Here is a 7571-nt window from a genome sequence, read left to right on the forward strand (position 1 = left end):
TGATGATGATGATGCTATTACCAATGAGGGCGACATTGGTGAAGATTATGGCGGCGGCGGCGACGGTGACAATGAGATAATCATCGTGATAATGTGACATACACAAAGCATAAATGCGTAAAAACGTTTTTCCGGCGACGTGTTTATAGAATACACAAGAGAGTATCTTCTTTTTTTTTTTTCTTTTTTTTTTTTTATGTAGGCAGACTCGCGGAAGATATGTTTAATATATACGTAGAACGATATGACAGCAGTATCAGAAATAACGGACGTGTTACAATGCGGTGTGAAGCGAAGAGAATGACACGGTGTAACCACCGCGGATTGCGACGACTTTTCGTTTGCAACCAAAAAGTTAGTTACTTCCCGAAACTTTTTGTCCTTCTCTTCACGCTTTCTTATTCGAAGCGCGTCGCTCGTTATTGTTTTTTTTTTTGTTTTTTTTTTTTGGCTACGTCAAGTCTGAAATCCGCGGCGATTACGCGATGAATCCTTCTTCGCGCGCCTATTACGTTGTATGATACATTAAGAAAATAGCGCATACCTCATTCGTTTCACACACTCTTTCTCTCGTGCGATTTTGCGCACAGCTTGCGCGCACGCTCGGCGTGCCTCTCTCTCTCTCTCTTATTTATTTATCTATTTATCCCTCTCGAGTGAACCTCTCTGCTGAGGGAGGGGGCGTTCTTTAAATGTGTCTCTTCTTAAAATCCTATTATATATACAGACATATATATATATACACACATACATATATATATATCTATATCGTATACATATACGCATACGTACACACATACATATACATACACATATACATACTTCAGTTACACGTCGAAGATGTGTGTATTCACATGGATATTATTATTATTATTTTTTCTCTCTCTGGGAGGCGGAAGAGGAAAGTACATTCAAGAAGGTGTTGCATATCGAATTCCGCGTTTTCGTTTCGCTCGTTTTATTGCTTCGAACGACACACGAACACGCGCGACGTCGTTTATTTATTTTATTAAGTGTTTCTCGCTTTAGCGTTTGGCCCGATTAATTGTGATTGATTGGTCGATTGTAAAATCGACCGCAAAAAAGAAGAGAAAAAACGAGACGTCATTTCGCATTTGTTTCAGATATTCGCGTTGTTCGAAAAGTTCGCAGACGTAGCGACAATACGTATACAATACGTAGCGGGATTTTTTGTCGCAACACACGAAGCGCATATCGAAAATCACTTTGATCGTCGCGATAAAAATCTGATATTATTTCGAATATCCGACACCAATGAACGAATCTCGTTTTCCTCGAGCGGAGAGATGTCTCGCGGATGTCTGAATTCGAATGCGTGCGATTTATCACACCTCTTAATTTTTATATACATAGATCTCGCTTTGTATACAATCGGATAATAAGAACGATATGAGGTAATGCCCTATGTACATAAACAAGAAACGAAATCGACAGTTAGCAATAAAAATTTTTGGTACAAGTATAGAAAAAGATCTCCACATATATACTATATACGCAAGTTCTTAGTTATATTGAGCGCAAATAACCAACCGTTATTAATCCTAGTTTTCTCTTGTTGATGCGACACAATCGTCCTTACACGTACGACACGACACGCGTTCTCGCGTGTTTTCTTTTTTTTTTTCTCTCTCTCTCTCTCTCTCTCTAAGAACTATCGCACTATTTTATATAGACAGTAATGATATTTTCTTTTCTCTTCTTCTTTTCACTCATTCAATTTTTTTTTTTTTGTAATTTTTTTCTCCCGATAAATTTAAAAACCTTCGTAACAATAAATTTATACTTAAGATTTTGTTAATATTAATTATGGCACAATTTAAATATTTTATTTAAAGTCTTTTTTTTTTGTTTGAAGACATAATAAAAATAAATCTAAGTAGTCTTTCTCCTATGCACGACGTTCTTTTTTGTTTTTCTTCAATTTTACATAATTACATCACTATTTCATTTTTTTTTTTTTTTTTTGCTTTTTATTGATTAGCGTTGATGTACTTCTTACTTCTCTTTTGTGTTGTGCTTTCATCGAGTTCCATTTGATCCCTCTTTTCGAAATAAAATTTCTACGTATTCTTTTTTCATGAATTAAAAACCGAAGAGTGTGTTTTCTATACGAAAACAAATCAATTTGCAACTTTTCCGAATCGTCGTGATATTTCCCTTGTCCTGTAGTGCGAATCGCCGCTGTCAGTTTTTAATGCTGGGATTTATCATAACCATAAAAAAAACAAAAACGCAAAACTAAAATCGCATCTTTAGTAATAAAATATACTAAATAGATTTAAAAAAAAAAAAACGAAATAAAACCAATACGTCGCTTTGACTTTCGATGGGAAATTAAACATCGACGTAATTGGGGGAAAGATGCGGCACAATTGCGATTCTACACTTTACATCAAGGGTAAATGCCACTCATGTCGGAGAAAATGTTCCGTAAGTTTTCTCGCTCTTTGGTAATACAATATCACATCATAAAAAGAAAACTTTAAACCAATCAAAACAAGGAAAAAAGTCTAATCAGTCGATTCCTTTAAAAAAAAAAACAAAAAAATAGGAATTACAAAGAACGACGAAACTAATTAGAAATAAATTTGAGTCTTTAAATAAAGTGACAATTAAACGTTAAAAAAACAAAAAAAATCAGCCTTCTCAAAAGTAAATTCGCGTATCAAAGTAATATTCACAGCGCCAGGAAGTACAAAACTTTTGACCTCTTCAGTTATACACATACATCGATTCGAATTATATACCGTGCAACCCGATTCGTCGACGAATGGGCGACTAACTTAGAAGTGGCTCTCTTTGTAAACGGGTCAAAAGGAAGTTGTTAAAAACGGTGCGAACATCAGGGTGTGAAACACTCCGGAAGAACGTTCCTGCACTCTCTCTCTCTCTCTCATTTTCTCTCTTTCAATGCCTAATAAAGTCGGATTTATAGCCTGCTTTGACGATGAGATTGCACCATTTTGTCGCCTCAGGTTGACAGGCGAATCGCGCGAAAACGAGTAAGTTTTTTTTTTTTAAGTAAACAAGTGATTGCGCGAACCGCAGAGAAAGAGAATATGCTAGTAAGTATAGGATCTCTCCCTGCGGTTCTCGAAGCAACACGCATATCGCACCTCTACAGCCGCAATAATAAATCCTGCAGTTACACGTGTTGGTGTAAAGTTTATTACGTCAGTCAGTCGTTCTCGCTCTCATGTGTGTTTCGCGGAGTTTTCTCTTTACATCTCGTAGTATATATATATATATGTGTATATATATATATACATATATATACACGCACGTTATTACATAGAATGCGAGCAGAGATGAGATAACGTTCGGATAAAATCGAAAATATTTTCTCGGCTTTTCGCGGTTTTTCTTCTCACGATAAAATTATATACATATATGTATACATATATATGTATTATATACCAGACGAAAAAAGGAGATATTCATACATTTAAAATCCCAAAGATTTTTCTCGTATATATAATATTTTTCTTGCCTTTTTTTTTTATATATTTTATTTAATCGTATCCCCGTTATATCCTAAAAACGATTAGCCTTATTAATAATGATAATATTTCGTTTTGACGCGAGAGAGACGGGGCGCGTTTACCCACCTAAAATTTCGTCCGTGTAAACGGCTCGAGACCTTGGCACATTCCGATAAATAATTTACAATCGTTCTGGTTTTACTTTTTTTTTTTTTTTTTTTCTCGTTTTGTTTTTCCTCGCGCTCGCCACTGCGTGCGTAATGAATTCGTTACCCTGCTACACAGTTACGTGCATCTCTCGGGGATGTGCATACGAATGCGTATGGCCGCACAACACGCATACACATTCGCACGCACACACACACACACTCACGCACACGTATCCGTTCACCCGACCGCGCGCACGCGAGCATTATTAGACGTTTACACCAAACTGAGTTCTATCTGAAGCGATGAATGACAACCGCTAATCTTCCTGAGCGCATTTATCACGTGTTACCGGACAAAAAGCTTCTACTAATTCTCACACAGCTGTGTAAAACTTTACGAACGATTTGTGCAAGAACAAGAATGTAAAAAAAATATAAAAAAAAAAAAAAAATAAAAAAACACAAAGCAAATCAAACTTTAGCCGAGAGTCGAGTTTTCGTCAATTAATTACAAACGTCTGCTGGCAGATTGTTTATTTCCCGCGGCCTTTCTGAACTGACGGAGTAATCAGCGGTTGCCTATTAATCCCAACCCTCTAACTTCTCCCCACCCCATCTCGAAAATTTCGAGGTGATACAACGAAATTTTTTTCCCGATATACAGTCTCGCTTCTTACAATACATCATACAACACCGAACATCGATAAATAAATTCCGTATACTTTTTTATTTTTTTTTTTTTTCCGTTCACATAGCAATCGCGCTAATATACCAACCGAAGAACATCACAGAAATTTCTCGATATTTAATAATCAATTATCGATTTTCCTTCCTTCACTAGAGAAGTATCGAGATTACACGTCTGGCGATCATAATGTGGAACAGACATACGTTTCTTTTTCTTTTTTTGTGGTCTCTCTTTTTCTCTCTTACGTTTGATGCCACGACCCCCTCCGATATATCACAGAATCATCAAAAAATTCCCGGAATGACTAGGATAAATTTCTCTCTTCATTAAATCAATCGCGCGCGTTTCTCGCAGGTTTTCTTTTTTTTCTTTTTTTTGCCCAAGAAAAAATAAAGACAAAAACAAAACGCAAAATCTTGCGGATCCCTCCGGCCGCACGCACAAGAAGCACAACAGCATTCTCTCCACATTATGTCCCGACCAAACGTCCATCGCGAGAATCGGTCTAGCGACTTTTTTTTTTTTTTTTTTTTTTAAGAATGTATACATAATAATTATAAAATCTTCCTCGGTAGAGATATAGCCTAAATATCTAAAATCGTATATTTTTCACAGTATACTTCACACTTCGAAGATATGTTTGGAAACTCGTGCTTAAACCCTTTTCGATCTCGCGCAGTTTTTTTCTTTTTCGTTTGTTTTTCTTTTTTTGTTTTTTTTTTGCTTGTTTTCTTTCGATTGTTGCGTGTTTACCCGAGAGAAATTCGAGGCAGGCGGTGTCCACTTCCCCGTATTTCTTCTTCCTCCTCTTTTTGTTCCCCTTCCCCCCCGTTTTATATTTTGCGCTTCCGCTTAAATATTCCCTTTCCGATACTACGCATTCTAAAGAGTTAGACGTAGACATAATTTATATTCTCCACGATAATTTGTACTTGCTCGTTAATTATTATGGCATTTTCCTTTTTCGCCTTACAGATAAAACATCAACATTTTCTCGTTCTTTTTTTTGTTTTCTACGCTGAGTTTAAAACCTGAATATGTTACGATGAACAACTTTTACGGTTCCTTCTTCCTCTTGTACATTTCTTAATATGGATATATTAAAGTTTGGGGAGCGGAGCAGTGTTCTCTCTCTCTCTTTTGTTTTTATAAAATAACTGAATGAAGCTGCTTCTCTCGATCAGGTCTAGAGCCCGAATTGCTTCGCGAATAGTGAATGAAAAAAATTAACGGAATGTGTAAACAGAAGACGCGGGTTTATCTTTAGTTCGAGCGGCTGGACAAAAAACTCTTTTGTTTTAAAACTCTAAAAGTATATTAACTAGAAAAAAAAAAAAAAAGACATCAATTCAACATACTTCGCGAGAAAGCTCTGTAAAGCCCGGAATTAGAATACGGAATTAGGATCGAGATTGTGTTGGAATTTTTTTTTTTTTTTTTTTTTTTCTAGATCGGGACAAGGTGAGCTAAAATTGAGATTAACTCTATCTCCGATCGGATAAATATCTGCAACGCAATCTCGAACCCTTAATCCGCAGACACACGCGCGCCGCGCGTTCACAACACCGCTCCGTCCATCCTCGAAATACTTATGTATAGGACTATGCCGATTTTTATAAAATCTGAACAGGAGAATATCATCGTTTTCATCGATGTATCGTACGAATATAATATATTTACACTTCAAAATATTACTTTTAAAGAGTTAAAAATATAGTTTGTATTTAGCGTATATATATATACGACGAACCTACATATACACATTAAGAACCCATAATATATTTAGCTCTAAACCTCCGCGTCTACGCGTCTCTCTCTCTCTCTCTCTTCTCCTCTTTTTCTCTCTTCTCTCGCGTCTCGTGAAATCCGATTTTCCGTTCCCCCTGCTTCCCGTTCGTTTATGATAATCGACGGGCTTCCACAACCGCGACCGATTGCTGCCGCGATCACACTTTTTTCTCACCGCGATCTCCCGAACGCATCGGGACGCGCACCCCCTCGATCGTTTGCGCATCGCGTGTCACCTTTAGGCCCAAACGTCATCGATTCGCCTCGTTCTCGTCGCTCTCGGAATCGCGTGAACGTTCATTCCCGATGGTTTTTTTTGCACGCACGCGGAATCGGGACGAACCGTAAAACTTCCCGGACGCCCCGACATTCCCGATCTCACGTTTTTCTTTATTTTCTCACGCACGATTGTCTCTGTCTCTCTCCTCGATTTGTTTAGTTCTCGTTCGCGATTTTATAAGATCAAACACACACACACACACCGTCCGCGCGCAACTACTACTCACGCGAATCTCTCGCGCGAATTGTTCCGCGATGTATCCGATCTTTCCGATCGACGTTTTTTTTTCTTTTTTTCGAGACGGATCCGCGTTGTTTCTTCTTCGGCAGTTAGGCGCGATTTGTCTGATCGATCTCTTTTAGGCGTTCTTAGTCTCAATAGCGCCGACACAAAAGAATTTCCATCTCGACGATTGTCCCGGAAGACTGTCTTCTTCCCCCGAACATCCTAAATGCAAATCCAATCGAATCTCTCTAAGGTGCTACTATAAGTAATTGTGTGTGTTGGACAACGTTGGCTAGAAACACGCGACGGGATATAAGTGTCCTTCGTGTGAAAACGTGTAAAAATTCCTCGAGATCTCGCCGGAGAACCGACCGACTCCGTCGGTCGAATCCCGGTGTCATCAGCGTGCACAGCCACCTGATCGCTGATTAATGGAATGTGTTTCTTCTTTTTTTTTTTTTTTGCTTCGCGCAAACTAATCTTAACGTTCGAGCCTCCTTTTTTCCGTCTCTTTCCTCCTTTTATTTTTTTTTTCTCTCAGTCGAACTAGCTTCTCAGTCAAATTGTCCTTCTTTGGATTCATTGCAGTCTTGACGAAGAAAAATTAAACAACACGCTACGGCGAGCCTAAACTAGAAGAACTTGTGCGCGATATGGAGATGACGGGGAAAAGACGAAGGAAAAAACACCGGAGGAGAAGAAGATCGCACGCGAGAGAGAAGATTCTCTCGACTCTCTCTCTTTCGACGAGTTGTTCCGCCTGCGTGCTCCCTCCCCCCCTCCTCCCCCCCCGCTTCCCTCTCTCTTATTCCGTATCCCGTGTGTCGCACGTAAAATTAACGCAATCATCGACAAACGCAAAATTAAGAATTAAATAAATTCAGTGAAATTAATTGTGAAAGCTCTCTCACTGCGATCGAAACAAATTGAATTTCTTT

The sequence above is a fragment of the Pseudomyrmex gracilis genome, unplaced genomic scaffold (genome assembly GCF_002006095.1).
Source record: "Pseudomyrmex gracilis isolate BER0280 unplaced genomic scaffold, ASM200609v1 scaffold_31, whole genome shotgun sequence".
In the NCBI taxonomy this organism is placed as follows: domain Eukaryota; kingdom Metazoa; phylum Arthropoda; class Insecta; order Hymenoptera; family Formicidae; genus Pseudomyrmex; species Pseudomyrmex gracilis.